Source organism: Phalacrocorax carbo, chromosome Z (genome assembly GCF_963921805.1).
Source record: "Phalacrocorax carbo chromosome Z, bPhaCar2.1, whole genome shotgun sequence".
NCBI classification, from domain to species: Eukaryota; Metazoa; Chordata; class Aves; order Suliformes; family Phalacrocoracidae; genus Phalacrocorax; species Phalacrocorax carbo.
Window position 1 is genome coordinate 36,293,782 of NC_087548.1, and position 21,549 is coordinate 36,315,330.

The window sequence follows — 21,549 nt, forward strand, 5'->3', positions numbered from 1 at the left end:
CAGTGCCTCAGTCAAGCTGCATGCTCAGCTCCTGACCTTCCCACTAATGGCTGTTATTTGTGGGAGGCTTAAGGACACTGTCAATAGCAAGCTTCCTCCTCTCTTCTCCTTTCTGCATCTCTTGCGTGCTCTCGCTCGCTGTCTTTATCTCCACCTCTTACCCTCCTCCCCCGTTCTTTCTCCTGTCCTGCAGTCCTCTCCAAGATAATAAAAAAATCACCCGCGCACACACATGCATGCGAACACGCACACACGTGCATGAATACACACACACACACACACACACACACACACACACACACAGAGAATCAACTGGCATGCAGCAGCAAGCACCTGCAGTAATAGACTCTTTTATTAAAACTGTTATTCTGCAAGACTTGAAATTCCCGGTGGACCAGGCCATGTCAAAGCCGATATAATTAACTAGAGGCTCAGCAACGGATCAATTACCAGACAAGCAAGTGATAGTGAAATCAATGAAAGATCATCAGCCACATTATCAGTGTTGCAACTCATTAGGGTAAAACTGAGAGATGTGCTCAAAGCGAGCCCAAGCAAGGTGGCATTACAAAACAAAGGGCTAATTTGGAGACCCTGCTGTGAACAATCTGTAACAGAATTAGCCTTTTTTTCCCCTAAACTGCAGAGCTCACTAACTAAATGTGACAGACTGAGAGAAGCAGTTTATTAAGACACCAACTCCAAGTTTATTTAGTTCATAAACTCTCTCCTAGAAAATCAATACAGTCTGTATAGGGTTATTAGGCTGACTAGCTAATACATCCAAATCTGGTCTTCCCAAGCAGAAACCTTGGCCAGAATGCTACAATCTTACATGAAATCTAAGCACATTCAGATCACTGTATCAAAGGAGGACTATCATTTAATTGTCAAATACATGACTTCTATATCACAGCTTCAGAACATTTTAAAGAAAGAAGTATTTCCCTCTCACTAAGTAACAAGACAAAAAAGAAACAAAATTTAGTCTGCCAGTTCCAGTACAGCTTAGTTCATCCTCAAATTTACAGTGCCTACGTAGCATCTAGTTTGGCACAGCATATAAAACCAAGAAAACAAATACTTAACGAATTGCAAACAGGGATATGAAAAGTAGCACCCACTAAGGAGATAAAACAGATTAAGCCTCCTCTAACTATACAGTGGGGGGGAAGGGGGGGAGAGGGGGAACAAAAAAGAAACAAAACTGACATGAAATTAACCGAAAACTGTAGTAATCAGAACCCAGGCTTAGAACCCAGTACTTCCCTTTGTAATCTGTTGCTCTCTACTTATTGCTATAATTCCTTTGGAGGCAGAAATATTTGAATCATTTGTGGGAAGCACAGGAACTACTTGTTAGTATACAAGTTTGGCACAAACAGTGTAATAGCATTTTTTCTCTTACCTCTGGCTAACTCATGTGAGAATCAGAAACACTGTAGACAAGGTAACGGCTCTAACAGCATTTAAAGCAAATCCTTCTAAAAGCATTTTAAAAAAATCTCATTTTCAATAGATTTTTAATCAGGAGTATGTTCTGCAAGTATTTTACTGCTATCCAATGGCATCTGTGCTGAAAGATAAAAGGATCTGTGAAATTATTTTACATTTTCAGCTCCTGGGAATACCCGGGTGCTGAATAGAAGAGGTGGCTACAGAATCCAGGTTCTAATGGAACTTAAAACACAGTAGAGCTGCTGTTGTCTACCAGTGTTTTTGAGATTTCTAAGTGGTTTATGAATGGTATGTGAGGTTAAGAGTTTTTTTCTTTCCTTTTAACTAATACTACTTACTATCACAGATAATTGCATTACGTGCATGGCTTTGTGAATCTTTTAAAAATATAACATTGTTGATTTCATCTCTCCTCTTAAAACTACTGAAACAGAAATGCACCATATGGCAAGAAAGGGTAGGAAAGGTGATTAGAGAAAGTCCAGGTGATGCCAATAAGAAAATCTAAACACCAGAATGAGCTATATAATGTGAACATACCTTATTTTTTCTAAATTCCATTATTCTGATCATTTAAGTGTTAATTAGTTCAGTCAAAGGGTTAATGCAAATAGTTCAAAATGACTAAACATTGAAAAAGTATTTTCTTCTTTTTGCTCCAATTATCCTGTATTATTAATTAAGCTGTTAAAACATGCAACAGTTACTATCTTTTTAATGTTCAATAATATGTAAACTCTTTAAAGAGATTTTTGTTCCACGTCTCTGCTTTAGATATTAATCAAGAAAATAATTACAGAGGAATTTACCAAAAAAAATATCTACATGCATATAACTATGTACTGTACATGTACGTTCAACAAGGTCCAATTAGTTGGAAAGAATTTGCATTTCAGTTAGTATGAGCTAACAAGACTGTAGGGAGACAATGCAATTCTACTAGCAGGGCAAGAAAGAATGGTGTTTTTCTGTAAGCATTAATTCCCATAACTGATCATTTTAAAATGTTACTGATCTTTACAGTATTTGTTTTTCAAACATCTAGGAGTTCAGTATAAATGTTTATATTAACTGTACATGCAGCAGTGTCCCCAAGACTACTCCTGGGGAAAAAAAAGATAAAACAGTAAGCATAGATCTGTTCTTTCTGTTGATTTAGTATTTACATGTCTACTTAATGATAACTATCAATCATTCTAAAGGAGCATTCCTTACATTTGCTGTTCATTTTCAGGATTCATTAAATGTCCTGGGAGAAGATTCAGAAATCTTCGTCTTTTTATGCAAATGTTCCAATTTTCAATAGTAACGATATTTTATATACACAAAACATACACAGTTGGTGATCTCCTATCTGTATACATAGTTTTCCTAAATTTCTGTACCCTCAACTGACTTACTGGATAGTACCTGTAATTCCCAGAGTTCATTTTGCTGCAGATATTAACAGTTTTTGTAATTTGTAATGACAGTAAACTGGCCTTTGGTCTTCCCTTATTCACTATTCATTTGTAGGCTTGGTTAAGTAGCTAGCTGGGTTAAAGATCAGTGGTTTTTCATGTGACACATTCTGGTATTCATCTAATAGCTCATCAGGACAAAACTGTCCCTGTTCTTGCCAAAATAACGAAAATGGTCCTCCCCATCGCATGATAATCAGCCCTTGCTTGTGCTGAAACAACCAAGCTTATATAATTGAGTTGTTTTAAAGACATTTTGTAACTAAGTATTCAATCCTGCCTCCAAAAAAGTATATATTTCACCAAGTGAGAGAGAATTCTTCTATTTGTCCTTACAATAATGTGTGAGCAGTGACTGTGACGATCATGCTTACACTTTATCCATGGATAACAAGGAAGTTGTGAATTGTGTCCTATCAGAATATAATCTCATACTTCAAAATTATGCAAAGCCATCTTGATGGTCATATTCAGGGAGGTGGTGATTCTACTGTGGAAATGTCATTCTTTATCATCCCCTTCTCCCTAAGAATTATGTAAGGTACTTGCTCTGCAACATCTGTTAGACTCTATGAAATGTTAACAGATGTCTAAAATGAAAAAAAGGGGGCGGGGGGGATTAATAAAGGAAACCTCCTCTGAACAGATAATCCACCCAAATTTCCATATCCTAAAGAAAAAAAAATTGGCAGTACTGTATTTTCTCTGAAACCTGTCATTCTTACTTTGTAAAACATTTTTGTGTAAGTTTTAATAGGTAACTTCTGACTTATAACCCAAATGCATAGGACTGATTATGTCATCATGCAACAATGAGACTGAGTACTTTTTAGCCCCCTGTGTTCCAAATGTCCTTGCTGAATCCTTCTTCTCTATCTTATCAACAGCATTGTGCATTTAGGAATCTGTTTTTCACTTTGATGTGCATGCCTAACTCACACATTCTGGAAGTGTCCACATCTATATTTTATATATATATTATTTTTTTTTAAGGAATAATTTTCATGTCAAAAGTATTTGGTATCCAGATCTTCAGACAACTGAAGCATGGCAGAACTTGTCAACTGCAGTAAAGTTTTCACTTAGAATTAAAACTTGTATTTTAAACCCTAGCCTACTCTAAGTTGGTTATTTATCCTTTTTCAGACAGATATTTCTTTCCCATTACACATTAGGTGATGTGACAGGACCTTTACCCTCAATAAAAACTTTTGATTAAGGGTCTGAAAGTGTACATTCCTGTTATGAAAACTTCAGTTCCTAGCAAGCTGTCACACTGCAACTGATCCTAATGACATCTTTGCCAAACTATGTATCAGCACCCCATACCACAAAACCCTTACAAAAACTACTGTGACTAGCAAAAAGTAAGGTGAAAACTGTGACCTACTGCCTGCAGATAAAAACCTCATCAAGCAGAGATCATCAGGATTTTGGTCAATCAGCCACTATGTTTTAACAAGTTATAGAAACAAAAGAATAGGCAAATACAAAAAGCAGACAAGACAATGACATCCATATATGCTGTCCTTCAGTATTTAATGTGATCACAGTGTTAATGTTGGCAGAGATGCCCAGTTGCAGGTTACGGGGACGAACATGAACATGAAGGATATTACATGAATTAGAGGAAAGTTCTTGTCAGTTGTAGGTGATTAATAATATATACTTCTGTTTTCTTCTTTTGCTTTTGTTGTGCTTTTTTGCTTGTTATTTAAACAAGCCAATACTGGGAGTTCAGGGCACCTGAAATTCCTTTTTACAGGGGAAATCACATCTATGTTTCTCGATCTACTTTGTAAGGCAGATATGTCAAATATACTTATTTGCCTATTCAGCGAGTAAACGAAGGAGAGAAAATTCTAAGAATTATGATTACAGTGGACAGATATACATAAATGACAAAACGCAGGTGAAATGGAGGAGGTTATAAAAACAGGTAACTTGATAAAAACCTTGCAAAAACACACAACCTAATGCCAAGTAATAGCAGTTTGTGAATTGTGCCCATTAAATTTTCGACGTAATTACTTGCTGTTTAAAAGGTATTCTACACATCACTATGGCATGTAGCTAGTAATAAGCACTAGATATATGTGGGTTATACAATAAAATAAAAAATTTCACACTTTTCTAAGAAGAATTTTATATGCCTAGCAAAAATTTGGTGCAAACCTCTTAATTTACAGACATGTAATCAGGGTAGCTTGTTCTGCACATGTGGCAGAACAATGTGCCTTTATTTCACATCTGTGATTGTGTCAGTGTATTTTTTTGACATAAAACTATTTATTACTTAACTGTAATACCAAAGGCTAAAAGATAACTATGTTAAGGTATCAGAATTTGATTCAAAAAACTGTAGGTACAACGAGCTCCAAGTGACTTTGATTTAAACTGTGCATCTAATGAAATGTCTGTATGGCCCATCACTGAAATAATACTGGGAGATCCAGACATTGTGTTTTGATTTACAAGGAATTAAAAAGGACAGAGGGCACCTGACATGCCATATAATATAAGAAGATATATAGCATAAAAATAAATGTATTTCACTTTTTAAAATAAGTTATTTTTAAAAATCACTATTTCAAAATCAGGTGTATCTGCTGAGACATATGTTGAGGACTCAAGAGAAGTAGTCACAACCTCACAGCAACTGCTAGAATAACAGCACAACAACCCAAATTGTGGAAGTCATTGAGAAAGAGAATTCAAACCCTGAGCTCTAAAAAGCCCCACATATACACATTTATGTCCACAGATGACCACTATACTATTATACAGGTGTACTATTTTATTACAGCATGTTTCAACTATTGATTATCTGGGGTTAAGCAAGGTTTATATTTTTAATATACTATTAAACTCAGCAAGTTTTGCTGTTCTTTTCTGAAAAACTTCCTAAAATTGTGGAAATTGTCTGCTGGACACTAGTTTAGTACAAGACCTTTACAAAGCAATTCATCCTCTGGCAGTTATTTTCATTATTCACATAATTTTAGTAAACTGCCCCTATAACAAGCAAGGTCTTTGGATCCTACAACAGCCTGAAGGGTTTAAGTGTAGGCTAAGCTTATGACCCAATTTTTCTATAATGCAATCTATTGTGCCACTTCCTAGTAACAATTATTTGGTGTCTAAAATATGTCTGTCATAATTAAATGACTAAACTGACCAAAAAAGCCTGGTGGTTTATAGAACAGCTGAATTTTAGATGGCTGAAAAGACATTTCATACACAAATGCAAGACTGAATTAAGAGCAGCTATGTTTTTCTAATTACTGACTCATTCACAGTACACAGCATTGCCTGAACTGCCCAGTGTCCTACTAGCTCTCTGGACAATTAGGAAAAGCTGCATTAGCAAGAACTCAGCAGTCTCTGTCTCACTTCTCTCTGGAGGACTGGGGAAATGATGAGCTCCATCACCTGGCCAGCAGTAGCAGCAGCCACAAAGTCACCTCAGGGACTTGGACAAAGAGATTCATCTGCAGCCTTGGCAGCGACTAAAGTATGCCTTACTAACAGACAGTCATACGACCACACACTGGCACAAAGTCCTTTCATTAAGAGCTGTTGTCTAAGTGACCCGTCACAGAGTTTCATAAAGCAGCATTAATACTGTGGGCCAAAATGAGATTGATCTTTGAGCTTCGTGGTCTCCTGTTGACAACAGTGCATTATAAAACCAATACTAAATACTTTATAAACAGGTCTCTCTCCAGTGTATTAGAGGAACAGTGTATATTTCATGCCCTATAGTTAGGTAGCCACATATCCATCAGACAATTAAATAATTTATAAGATACTCAGAAGTGCAGTAAGACTCAATAAACTTTTAAATACGTATAAGGTACTATTTTGTAGGAAAACATAAAAAAACCCAAAACCTGCTCACCTGTTAAGTACAGAGCATCAGTAAAATTCAATTTTTATAACATCTTTTCAGCTGAAATATCCTCATTGCACACAAAAAAATCCAACTCTCCACTCAGTTAAAAAAAAAGGACACAAATTTAAAATACCTTTCATAAATTTCCTACAATATTACTTTCAGTACTCTATATTTCAGCTTCCTCTGCTTGGCATCAGACTCCTTTTTTGTCCTTTTGTACACTCTGGCCAACATGGCTGCAAGAACCTTCTCCTCTGCGATGCCTGCCATCTGGAACCACCCTGCTGCATTTCTCTCCCTCATTCTCCGTCTATTTTCAGCCTTCATCTGGAAACAATATGTCTCTGTTCTCATGTCTATGTCTCTTAACTTCTAGTAAAAAATAAAAAACTTTTTAATTTTATTAACTCTGCACAGTATTTTGGAGATAAAGTTTGTGTGAAAGATACTATACAAAGACATTTCTTTATTAAATCACAAGATGGAAGGGACAGAGTTTACAATAAAAAGCAATCTAAAAATACTTCCTATTCTGTTAAATTTAATACACAAGACAATAGTTTGGGTGAATTTTTAACAAGTGACTTCAGCATAAAATGAAAAAATATTCTTAATATCAGTAATTCATTCATACTTTCAGGGAAGAAATTACGAGTTGGCCTGCTTTTCAAAAACTGTGGAAAACATGGAGTTCTTAAAGACAAATACATCTGAGAATGTTCAGCAGAAGAGAATCAGGGTATGTACTTCTCTTTTCCATCCCATAGTAAAGATAATCTCTGTGTTGCTACCGTAGTAGATGAAGAGACACTAACTGCATATAAACACCGAAAGCATATTTCTATTGTATTTGCATACTGGTTATGCCAGCAACGTAGGAGATATAAACAGGTTGAGTTCCTATGATATTAAGAAATTATGGGGCAAATAAGCTTGTTACTTCCTTGGTTCATCTTCAAAACAGCAAAATGCTGTTTATGAAGAGTCTGAAATTTTCATGTGTAACACCGTCTGAATCTCTGTTAAAATGAAACTTGTAAGCAGAATTATGTGTTATCTAAGAGTTTCTGAGCTGGATGTCTGTAAATATGTTCTAACTCACTTTAAAATCTGAAATTTCTCTCGCTGGGAGTAGTTCCCAAACCACCACAGGCGTGGACTTTTGTATAGTATTGCGGATGCCATGGTTTCACAGACAAGCCACATTAATACAGGATAGCAAGCATCTGGAACCCACAACTGTGTGTGCTCCAGCCCCAAAGCACCCACAAGTCTATGCCAATTCAAACCCCTATTCCCAACCCACAAATGAACCACACTGGTTTTCTTTAGGAGCCAGACCTGAAATGGAAGCTTTCGGGTTTTCTCCATTCACACAACTGAAGACAGAACAGGAGTGTTGGGGGGAAAGGGGCAAATATGCTCTAAAGGAAAATCAAAATGGACAAACCCTGCCTTGGATTTCACATATAATCTACTGGGGACGAGATGACGCACATGGACCTTAAAAGTGCTATTTCAAGACTAAATTGGGTGTTTTTTTTCACAGTAATTGCAACAGACTTACAAGGCTAGCACCAAAGAAGCATCTACAAGTCTATCTGTTATGGAAAGACAAGGATTTGGGGGGTGAGGCTGGGGACGTGTTCAAGGATGGGAGAAAGGGAGAGTGGAGGGTGTTCCAGATAACAGTGCTGTTGCATAAGCCTTCATACGTAGGGCACTACTCTGGCCTTTGGACTGCATCTAAAAGGCACAAGGACAGTTTTAACCACCACTTTGCAAGAAAGCCCTATACTAACACAATAGGGTTAGTAACTTTATTACACGTACAATGGAGAAGAATTAATATGTCTCCCCTTTGCTAAAATACCTTGCATCCTCTGCAGCACAATCCTTAGAACTTTCTGAAGCCAGACAAAGAAAGCCAGCTATTTCCAAGTCACTTCAGCCTGAATTTTTAAAATATCCCACTCTGTACTAGTGGACCTTAAAACAAAGGGTTATTCCTGTTTCTTTTTATCCCTGGGATGTAGATATTTCAGCCTTTTACTTTTACTCTATACCAAACAGAAGCTTTGGCTATTGGACACAGACATTTTTATCACCTGAGATTAAATTAGTTTTCTTACTACTTTTAAGCTGAAAACTGGGCTTGCAAGATCCTGCAAGGTACATAAATGTCCCTTCAAAAAAACTTGCCAATTTTTCAAGTGAGCTTTTTGTTATTTATGCCAAATACATCTTGGAAACATAGGCAAGGTACAATCACAGCAAGGAGTGATAGTCTCCAAAACAAGATGGTTACCTGGAAAATGTGAAGAAAGGACATTAACATCAACTGATTTCTCCCAGACTTGGCTGATGGAAGGTGAAGAAAGCTCTCCCTCAAAAAGCATTCACACATATGCTCTGAAGAAGGAGGAGCACCCAGGACAGGGAAATGCGACAGTATGGCTGAGCATCAATGCTACCCACCGAGCTCCCTCAGGATGCTAGAAGTTTGACCCTTTCTCCCTCCCTTTCCCAACATCAGTCTCACTATTTCAGTTTCCATTGAGATTAGCAAAAATGAGCAGCAAAGAGTAATGCATTATAAGTATTAATCAACTGGTTGTATGCTAAAGACAGAACTACAGAGACACCCATTTCCATGCAGGATAATTCTAGTATAACTATCAGTTCTCCTTCATCCAACTACCTCCAGAACACCTGTAAACATGTTAAAAGTCAATCATAAGAAAAAAATAGTTTCACCTTAGGGAAAGGAAGGATTTTTATAGGTGGGAAATAATGTGGGAGAATGTCAGTGGTCTATACCCCTGTTGTACAAAGCTGCTAAACAAAAAGTTTTAAGATTTTGTCTGCTGATGAGCTACTGGATAAGCATTTCTTGAAAGGTGATACGCAGCTCAACAAGTTTAAAATAGCACAAAAGTGTTCCACTCTGATATTAAAATAGCAAGCTAAAGCAAAAGCTTTAGCTTTTGCTAAAAACCTCCTGAAAATATAATATTCTCTTGTCACTCTGAAGGTGTTAGAAGCAAGAAAATTAGCAAGTAAAACAGCAAGAAAGGAAGGTATGTCCTGTTTTGCTTAAAACATGAACTTTGTCTTAAGAGCACATTTGGATGGAGGGAGAAATTCTGACTTAATAATAAAAAATTGCCTTTTTTCTCTTTTGCTGGAGGACTGATCCTCTAGGACTGAGCCTTCTAAAGAAGAAAAACTCAGTGCGTTTTAAATCAAAGAAACTAAAAGAGTAAAGCAATGTAGAAATTTTGACAATGAAAACTTTTCCTATATTCTTACTCCCTCCTCACATATAAGATTAATACAAGAAGTATTGAAGAAAACTAAAAATCTGCCAAGCCAAGCAAAACCTGGGCATAAGCAGGTTTGCTTTGCAGGTCAAAAGGAACACAGGATAAGCATCAATGTAAACTATAGTGTCATCTATAGTGTCATACATTTGACTTAGAAGAGCTAACTGTACAAAGGTAATTGAGGTGAAAAGAACACCTAGAAAGCATCAAGGAAAACATCAGCTGTTTCCTGTCAAATAAGGTAGAGTTATTAAGAAAAAAATAATCTTTTTAAAAATTGTTTAAGAAATGAACCTTGAACTCTCATCTTCTATATTTCTATGAATGCACCTGCAATCACACTATAAAAGTCCCCCCATCCCTGTTCAGGAAATGGGAATAAATTTCTGCACTATTTTTGATGACTTCCCATTGTGTTTTATACTGGAATTTTTGTAAGTGATTGTACTTATATGAACTTTTCATTTTTCTGTTTTTCTAACACATTCATGATTTCAGTTTGAATAATTAAAATCCCTAGATACTAATTTAGAAATATTATACTTCCAATCCTTTCTCTCTTTTGAAGCCTGTCATGACAATTTTACTTATTGTCATGAAGACATCATATTCACAAAAAGTTAAAAAAGTAATCTTTTAATATCCTAACATGTTGTGTTGAATTCATTTGAAGTTTATTTCTGATTTTTGATAAACAAGAAAGCATCACTGCTTATTTGGCAAGTTGGGATCCTATACTTGGTACACATGTACAGCAGCTGATTTTCTCAAGGTATAGAGGAACAGACGCTTTTTTTTGAGATCAGAACCAAACCCACAAAATAAATCTCTCTAAGAAACTGAGATACTTTGAATTTTCACTTAAAGACAATTTATACCATGATTATTACCTTCACTGCTTTTAGCTGCAACCTATTTGTATTAAAACAAAGTCTAGGAGACTTAAAACCAAGCTCAGCCCATCTCCCTCCTCCAGCTGTGCTGGGTGCTGTACAAATAAAAGGAAGAGAGAGTTCCTGTCTAGAAAGGTTTACAGCCTGAATAATCAAGAGAGACAAAAGATAGAAGAAAGGAAGTATCTAATTTTGATTTTTACTATTGGGAAACTGATACATAGAGCTGGAATTTTAAACAGTACTTCACACCCATACCTCATGCCAGATTTTCAAATAGCCAAGAATAGCAGGTATCAGACTACATATTGAAAAGAGAGTTACTGGCATGATGCTTCACAAGAGCTTTAAAATGAACTAAATGTAGAGTGTGTAGTTAAGCTGCAAATTAAACAATACTATTGAAAAAATATTGTAAAAACTTTACAAAATATTGTAAAAATACTTGGTTTCTTACTGCCTTTCCCCCTGTCCCCAACATACACACATTTTTCTATCACCTCAAATACTTATTTCACTCAGTGTCTCTTATGACTTACTAAATTCAAGACATGCACTTTCTATCACAACACAGAGACAGCAATTAGAAGCACACTGAAATTGCTGTCAGGTTGTCTTCCTAATCCTTAATGTGACTTGATCACTGCAGGTCAAGTGCATGATTTGATACTGATGCCTTGGAGGACAAAGTCAAAGGCTCTACAGTTCTGTTGCTGTTTGTTTCACAGAGGAGCATCAAGATTCACTAATCCTGTAGTAAGCGAAACATCCAAGACTGGCAAATAAATAAAACAGGTGGAGGAGAAGCTTATATATAAGACTAGAAACTGAAAGTTAAAGTTCATTCACATAGCTGCCCACTTCTAAAAACAATTTTGGACCACATTTCATTAGAATCTGAAATGCATGTTTCTAGTGAATTTCAATTTACATTTGATTTACAAATTCCAGTAAAAATGTGCCACAGCTGGCAGAATAAATTACTATAATAAATCATTATTAAATAACTGTAAATCTTTAGAATGGCATAATGTCTAATAAAAAATATGCAAGCAAAAGTGAATATTTGTGGAGAAACATTCTTCATATAGTGGAAAACAAATTACAAAACTTACCATCCTGGTAGTACAGTATAATTCAATGAGTAAATGCTGGAATAAAATTCACATAAATAGTGCTTAATCTACTGCGATTTCATGTTAACAACTGTATCTGAACAAATTGCCTGGTAAAGGGTGATGGTAAAAGTATTCTATTTCAGGGCTTTTTTATGTTAAACATTCACATTTCTGGTAGAAAACTCCAGCTCTCGCAATGCATCATCAGAGCAGAACATTTACTTTCCAAATACCATGCAAACCTTGCTAACTGTAGCTCTGGATTTTAGAAACATTTTCTGTGTTTCAGGAACTTTTTAATAACAACAACAACAAAAATAAACCACCAAAAAATGCATCCTAAAACACAGTACCAAAAAGCCCCAAATCCTTTCATTTTAACCTGTTCCTTCTGATGTGCAGCAGATGGACATTTACAGTAATCCATTACTGCAGAAATCAGCTGAAGAGCTATTTGCTTGTTCCAAAACTTCCCATGCCTTATTTAGCAAGACTTCATTTGTCAAAGTGCAGACACAGTGCTGATGTCGCAACCAATGGGACATTTCTACAGTCAGGATGAGCTGCAGCACCGCAACAGGCCCAGGAGTACCTCACTGCAGAGTGTGATTGCTTCCACTGCCTCTTGGGATGGGTAAATTATTAACTGACACTTTCACAACTGGAGAACTAAGACAAACCCATTAAAACTGTTAGCCTACAGAACACTTCGCACTCCTGGTTTGTTAAATCTTCGTCAAAGTTATCATTTGGCCGAGCTCTTTAAATATACATAGGCATATATATACCATCTATTTATATAACTTTCAAATATGAAAGTTTCCTCTACCTTCCTTGTGTCATTTTCTTTGGCTGAATGAAGTAAACCTTGTAGTTAGAGGAAGGCTGCTAAGGACTAAATTATAAAAAAGGAATGACAGAAGCTTTTCAAAGATAGAAACATACTAAGCACTGTGATTCACGTGATTCACGTGATTCACTGAAGTTACAAAATTCACTACAAAGAATTGGTAATGCAGGAAGTCTGCACCACAACCAACAAGTCGGTACAAATTGGAAACAGTAACACAATGTCAGGTGGAGATGGTTGCTGGAAAATCTACCAGCTCAGACATAAAAGTCTGTTAACTCAAAAAAAGAACAACAAAAATATTTTCCATGCATATTTTAAAAAGTTTCTCAGAAAAGGTGACAAGCAGATTTTTGCAAAGCCAAAAAAAAAAAGTCTGTTGATACTACACACACTTTTCTTCTTATCTTTATGAATACTAAAGAGAATCATGATATTAAGATCTGAGTTAGCTGAACCTGAAAAAAAGACAGACTATTACAGTTACTTCACTGTTATTTGTAGTCTGGTCCAGATTTCGCTTTAATCCAAGGAAGCAGACAAAGAAGTAACATTTTGTGTATTGATGTATAATATTACTAGTATAAAATGTATTTATCCCCAAAACATACTACACACCCAACTACCCTACTGCCCTGCTACCGAAAAAAAAGAAAAAAGAAAAAAAAGAATTAATGAATCATATAGGAAGCAAAACTGTTTAACTAGCAAATTTCTGCTTCATTCACAGACAAAGTTGCCATGGGCACTCCCTCCTATGTGAGCACAGAAGAAAAGCCACACTCTAACTCCAAATCCAACCACACTTGCCATAACACGATCATGAAACTGCACGCAATTAAAATGGTTTGTAGAGAGTAAGAACACGCCTGAACATTATGGGTATGCATGGAAGCAACAGAATAAATTTTCAGTCAGGTACCTTTTCTAGTGGATTAAGAAACCACAAAATAAATAGTGCTGTACTCTAATCCAGACCAATTTCATAGCGTATAATACAACCTCTTCACAGAGAAAAATATACTGTCTCTCCTACAGGGGTTCATTTTTGGGGAGCCTGATTTAATGCTCATAGGTACTGATTTGCTGTTCCAGTTGACTTCTGTCACAGCTGTGAATGGTTAAAGTAATCAGAGCATGACAGGTCCTAAATCAGGAAACCAAATTTACAAGTCACTTCTGAGGATGTGACTTTAAACTGTGTCTAAAGTGGGAATTATGCTTCAGCTACTTAACAGGGATACAGCAAAGATTCACATTAAAAAATTACTTACATGCAAATTACTTGTGCAAGTGACAAATGTTACTTTAAGAATATTAAGAATGAGTGTTTCACCCTACAGGAAGCGCATCTGGCTTATCACACCAAATTAACAGAAATATTCAAAGGCATTACTCCAGTATTGCCTAAGCAATGTGTGTGTGAGTCTGTGTGTGTATCTGTGTCTGTGTACATATGTATCCACATAGCATCGCTGATTGTTCACACACGCACAGTCACTCCTGTTAAAATTTCTCTTTTCCAGCCAAAAGGGAGTGCCTTTTTTTTATTAACTGGAATTCACCCTGAAGCTCAGAAGGAATCTTGAGAGGGCAGGACAACGGTTTGTACTCTTTGTTTTATCCACACTGTTCTATATTCACTCTGATAATTTGAGATAGGTAACTAAATTACAGGCTTACAGGGATCCTGACGATCACACAAACCAAGAAAGTGTAGTCTGAAGCATGACATTATGCCCACAGATACATGCCTAATGTCCATACACATACAAATAGCGCAATATATGTCTCATTTTAGCATAAAATAATCTGGTCCTGATCTCCTCCATGCACCTCATGCCCCAACAAGAGCATTCATTTACTTGTCATCCTTTCAGCTTTCTAATTTGTATTCAGCTGCATTATTCATAGTCCCAAAACTATTTTACTAAAAACTTTCTAACTATGCTGCTTGTATGTGTCTTTACCGCCACATGATTTATGACACCCACTGCTACAGAATTATCCTCCAAAAGTTCCTCTGCCTACAGTAGCAGCATTCAGAGATGCTGTTCTACTAACCTATGGACTAAAACATACAATGAATTTTGCCCATGAGTTCCTAGTTGCTGATTTTCCCAAATCGTAAGTGTCACATCAAGATTTATTACATTGCCACATGAAACACCAGGGCGTAAATAATAAACAATGTTTTTTAAACTTCTGCAATGAAATTATTCTCCCCTACTTGGAATTCAGCTGGTATGTAGCTTTGTGCAGTACATACCACACACATGATCACACACTATAACAAAGTGGCAGCATAATGACTCAAGTACACAGCCGCAAAAACAAGAACATCACAGTCTTTTGGGGGAAACTCCCAAATGTCAGTATTTCACTGTGACAACTCACAGCAGGGAAGACCCTGAAAAAGATTTTCTGCAGAGAAGTGATGTTCCAGTTTTAAGAAGGGGCTGTATGTATTGGAGAGTCTCCTCCAACTTTGAAATATTCTGGGTTTGACTCCTGAGGCTTTCTTTCTATGTGCCATGAAGTAGCACAACTGCCATCACTAAGAACCACATGACTTATGTCACATAAGGAGAGACAGCCTCTTTCTTTTAAAAGAGAGATAAAGCAAAATTGTCAGAAAAGGCTATGTCCTTCATCAGACCAGCTGGCATGGAAGAAGTGGCCATAATTTTATGCACACAAGGCATTCAGGCTTCACAACGGGAACGAATGGACACTCCTAACATGGCAAGCATCAGAAGCTTACAAAAATCAGCAAGAGCCTATGTTTGGAGGACAGAACTACACAAGGAAAGTGAAAGTTGCTAACATATGAGAATGTATTTTGTTGAATTAAAATTAGCATCTACCTGCAGAACACAAGATAGAATATTTGTTTCCATCCTGATGTGTACAAACTGTGCATTACAGGCAGTTTCACCGATGTCAGAAAGTAGGATTCTGGAGAAGACTGCTCTGAACATCCAGAACCACAAAGGCACCACCGAACAAGGCACCTAGCAGAGCAATCATGGTAACTTGCAGATAAGAAATGGAAGCATGGGAGGCAGTGCTGGTTTACTTTAAGTAAAATTAACATGCTGAGAAGAAATGCTCTGTACTATCTCAGCAACCACAAAGCTGGCTCCACAGCAAATGGAGAATTAGCTTCCTGCTAGATTTGTATTTGTACACATCATACCTTAAAGTTTTCTACTATGAAAATGCAAGAGTCCCCTTTGGAAGACTTGTGACAGAGAATGACAAGAAAAAGTAACAAAAGCCTAACACAGAACAATTTTTTTTCAGTATTTATTTGAGTTATTTGAGAATATGTGATTGGCATTAAAATACAGCTCAGTGTTGCTCCCTAATAAAAGTTAAAACTCACTCTCTTCCCACCCACACAAAGTAATTTTGTTTAGAGACCTTCATTTCTTTTGGCCTTAGCCCATATGAGGGGTGTGTAATGCAGTCGCTGCCAGTAATTGCTTCCATACAATACAAATGTTTTAAAACATTTTGCATAGTTGTTATGATTATGTATGACATTTATATTGTATTTAAAACTCCAATGGGCTTGCAGATTTTATTTTTTACTATAGAAAACAAAGACACAGCACAGAATGTTCCTCTAATATATCTGAGAGAACTAAGTCAGTTTTATTTTTAGTTAATGCCCTATGAACTCTTTGTGTCTCAACATTTGTTTTTTCTATTGAAAACAAAACTATATACATTGATGGTAAAGCTATGGGAGCTATGTACACAAATTTGATTGCATATACATTCACATAGCACATATGCAACTGAACAGCTAGGCAAATAGCAGTGCTTTTGTGATTATTATACATATATTAGCTGCTGGCAAAAATAATGATGTCTATTCTGAAAAAAAAAATCTGCAAAAACCTTATCCCCACAGATATGCATAGCTATTCAATCCCTTAATTTTACAGGTATACGATTATTCAGATACAGCTTTCTAGAATTAAAGCTCTTGTGAGGGAATTTTAACACATTAGAACATCTTCTCTTTTAGATCCAATGCTATACATGTCTCAAATCACTAACCAAATCCTCCACATTTCTAATCATATATTACTTTGTTTGAAAAATATTTCTGGTTTTTTTTACAACAGACAGTTTTAATCTATGACCTCAGCAAACAACTGTATACTGAGTAGTCTATTGTCTAAATAGTAAAGCCTCAAATTTCCTCAAACTGAAATAACAGGAAATTAAATTAAGTACATACATCATACAGCAGTCTTTTCACAAGATTCTCAAACCTTTTCAGTAGTCCAGATTTAGTTAAGTAAGTTGGCAATGCTCCATTTACCTGCAGATTCAGCTTTTTCATGCTGCACCCTCCACCACATGGTTGCTATTCCCTCCTCCATTCCTGTCTGCCTTGGAGATGCAATCACTGGTGCCTGAAAGGTCAGCTACAGGAACAGAGTGCAAAAACACCCCATCTAAAGTGACACTGACCTGGTACCACAGGTAAAGCATAGAGATCTGGGCTATAATACGTTACCAGTTTTCTAGTAGGGCTATCCCTGAGTGGTTGACAGTCACAACCAAACAGCCCACCTTCTTGTTCAAGATACACAAGAGTATCAAATACATGATGCCAACAAAAAATATATGAAGCCAACAATTCTCAAGCTTGCAATATTTAAGTGCCTACCAGGAGACAGATGATGAACAGTAGCAATGGAAAACCCTTATAAACCCTTCATGTTTTTCCAGCACACTGAGAAAAGTGATTTTTCCACTACTTTCCAGGTGAGACTGGGAAAAGAGATGCCAGAAAGGTCATGGAAACAAATGGTTTCCTACAGCTGTGGGACAATTACAGATACAGACCTATAGCAATAAAGGCATTAATTTTAAGGAGAATATTTCAGATTCTTTATTCCCTGGACTTCCCTCTCTCCCCACATCCTGTTCCACTCTTCTCTCACTGTTCCCTACTCATTCTCTTTAAGGGAGAAAGTCTCAAGTCCTGCCACTAAACATAAAAGTCCTCCTGACCGTTCTGCTTTGGTTTATCAATGGTAATACTTAGGCATAACCTGCTGCCTGTTCTGCCAAAAAGAGCTGATGTGGGTCATGGCAAGTCACCACTCTGTTACAATCACCATGACCCCTGCTACTCCAGCCCCTTGCAAATAATAATTATTGCCGTCATCCATTCATACCAACTTAACTCCCAATCTGTCATGGCCACACATATTTTGTCCCTCTTTTAACTTCCAAAGCTTCATCAACCACTCTTAAAAGACAGAGCAGAACATCTGCTTTTGCCATTAAATATTGTCCCTGTTCAGGTTCTTCAGTTTCTTAAATTTGGACTAACACACAGAAGACAACTCTCAGTTTACTGAAGTTCACTCAGACCTACTCTAATTTTGTAAATATTTGTGATCTTCTCCAAAACTTGTAGATTTATCACAGCTGTGTCATACACTCTCTGTCACTATGGGGCTTCATTTCAAGTATTTAAAAGAATTAGTTTGGCCTTAAAAACCACCTCTTTGCAAGTCTAAGGACTTTCTCAAACATAAATATATTTCTATGTAATGCAAAGTTATTAAAAGACACTCTGAAGTTAAAATACCATAAAGAAATTCCACTTACATTAAATTGAACAAAAAGTATCACATTGCTTACATGTCAAAGGACTGTCACTTTTTATAGTGAGGCTTCATTTTGCTTATAGCTGTGCCATTCCACTCAATGGGGTTCAACCATGTTAATTCTCTGGGAACACATGTATTATCACCTAACAGACGGTTGTGAAATGTGGCTTTCCAAAGGAATTATCACTTCCCTTTCTTCTTTGCTCTACACAGAGTCAGAAGAACAACAACAAAATAAAAGTTGCAGATTCCCAATGGAGGAGATTAGTCCTTGACTTCCACTCTTAACAGCAGCTGCTCCCAGTAGGGAGTCAAAAGAACCTCTTTATCCTACTTATATTCACTTTTTACCAGAAGTGAGTATACATATTGCAGGAGAAATCCACATATATAACAGTTACAAATACCACCTTCAGATGGTTACAAATACCATGCTTCAGATGAGCTATCTCCTGGTCTGTAGAGGACAGTGCTTTTTATGCAGGTGATAGCTTATTGTGTGTAGCTTCAAGCTAGTAGCAAACTTCAACCTAAAACACGTTCCTGTTGAAGACAATGTGTCAGCAGATGATGGAGCAGAACAGAGTCCTCCTGACAAGAACTGAAATTGAATGTATGAACAACATTAGCTGTTATCACCTGAACCACACGGCCAGCTACTAAATCTAAGTGACTATCATGGCTGCCAAAGGCAAGTGATGGTTTTGGTGCCTTTCTTCACGTTCAATTGGTAAAGCCAATGTTAATTACAACTGAAATTCTAAGGTTCCAGTCACACCTTATATATACAAATGATTGTTTCCACTGTCTAGTAGGTAATTTCCTTATATGACTGATAACAGCATTTAAAACATCATTATTTGGCTACAGAACTTCAAAGACTTTTACCTCAGGGGAAAATAAACTAAGAAACTAAGCACAAACTAATGGAAAACACAGAAGAGATATCCATAGTTGAAGGGGCCCAAATTTTCAGTTTAACATATTTAATGACTGATGAGCAACAAAATCTCAGCAAACCAAAATGAGATTTCACCCAGAAGAATCCTAATTCCTTGCCTCAATAGGGGACATTCTTAACTAATTCCTTACTGTGTCCTATTACAGTTAGATATTAGGAAGAGATGTAAACAATTTTATGTTTCACCCTCTGTGGCAAATTTCTTGGGTTTTCTATCAAAACTTTAATGTTCTTTTAATGTAGAGTTTTTTCTTGAGCAATATATCATATTTAACTCTGTAACTATCAATCAATATTCCTTTTAATTGAGGTTAACTTCTTTCAACTTTCCATAAACTTCCCCTTGGAGCACTGAGGGTTCTTACACCTGCTGAAGAGCTTAAGTTTATTTCACAAACAGGAAGTGTCATCTTCTCTCACATACAGGACCACCCCCAGGTTTTGTAAGACACTGTAAAAGCAGGTTCTAAATTAGACAGCAGCTTTAAAGCCCTGTCTGACATGACAGCAAACAGAAGAGAAGGGATAAGGTGGGAAGAGAACGGTGAAAAAAGATATGGCATAAGATTTCTTACAACTATAACAGTATTTCATATTACTGCTTTGGGGCAGAACCTCTAACGTACAGGTTAATTACAACAGTGTTGTTTCATACATGCACACCCACAAACATAAACATATAAAAAAATCTTAGTTGATTTCTCCAAAACAGAGAAATGTAGGAGAAAATTGAGATAAGGATGCCCCTCTTGCTCAGCTCTTTCCCGTATAACTTAACAGATGACCCAGCATTAGGGCAGTAACAGTCCGCACTTTGTCAAATAAAGAATTTGGTAAAGGAGTAAATAGTTGGTTGTTCCAATGGTCAGTCACTAACCCTTTCCCACTGACACTCTTTATGCACACATTTTCAGAATGTCTTGGCTATCAGTAGCAATATTAAGCCTCGGATGGAAACTGAAATGTTGAGAATAGAGAATGTGAAAAGATGTGGGAAAATGCCACAGAATTATTTAATAGTTCATTAAAAGTTTGCTCCCAGCCTAGATAGCTAAAACTCTGGATTCTCTAAATCAGGCTGCAAGGCAGCATATGAAAAGCAGGTGTTCACATTGATGTTCTTCTGATGTTTGTTGTAATACAGCAGTGCCTAAATCAAGCACCCTAAATCAAAGTTGTGAGCAGTACAGTACTAGTCATTGCATGAACACTAAGTGTTATCAAAGACCTTACAACTTAGGACCAGATGGGAAACAACAGGGAAGAAGGGGAAGGGAAGTGCAGGGAGGGGAAAGAGGTAAGTGTGAAGCAGAAGAGAAAGGGGATAAGGGGAAGAGAGGAACTCGGAAGGAACAAGTAGGGGAAGAGAAGGTGGGATGGAGAAAAAGAAGGGTAACAGTAACTAGTGGTGTACCCCAGGGATCAATAGTATGTCTAATCCTGTTTAATGTCTTCATTAATCACCTGGATGATGGGGCAGAGAGTATCCTCAGCAACTTCACAGACGACACAAAACTGGACGGAGCAGCTGATATGCCAGGGGGTTGTGCTGCCATCCAGCACAAACTCAACAGGCTGAGAAACAGGCTGACAGGAACGACATGAAGTTCAACACAGGGAAGTACAAAGTCCTGCACATGGCAGAGGAACAACCATATTCAACAGAGTATGCTGGAGAACAACTAGCTGGGAAGCAGCTTTGCTGAAAAGGACCTGGGAGTCCTGGTGGACACCAACTTGACAATCAGTCAGCAATGTGCCCTTGTGGCAAAGAAGGGTAATGGTGTCCTGGGCTGCATTAGACAAAGCATTGCCAGCAGGTTGAAAGAGGTGATCCTTCCCCTTTATTCAGCACTGGTGAGGCCGCACCTGGAATCCTGTCACCAAGTCTGGGCTTCCTCATAGGACAGAATGGCTCCACCCTTGAAGCAGTCTTATGG

General features: G+C 37.1%; 1 protein-coding gene across 5 annotated transcripts in view; it reads right to left on the minus strand.

Annotated features, from left to right (window-relative positions):
- The window catches only part of BNC2 (basonuclin zinc finger protein 2), a 326,513-nt gene that overhangs the window by 237,241 nt on the left and 67,723 nt on the right, over window positions 1–21,549 (minus strand). The window contains exon 1 of one of the 5 annotated variants that reach the window (XM_064437884.1): window positions 1–86. This exon is cut by the window's left edge and continues 72 nt beyond it. The exons of the other annotated variants lie outside the window; for them this stretch is intronic. The gene's annotated coding sequence lies outside the window, so the exon portion shown is untranslated. Of the gene's footprint in view, window positions 87–21,549 lie in introns of those variants that run through there. 5 annotated transcript variants of the gene reach the window in all.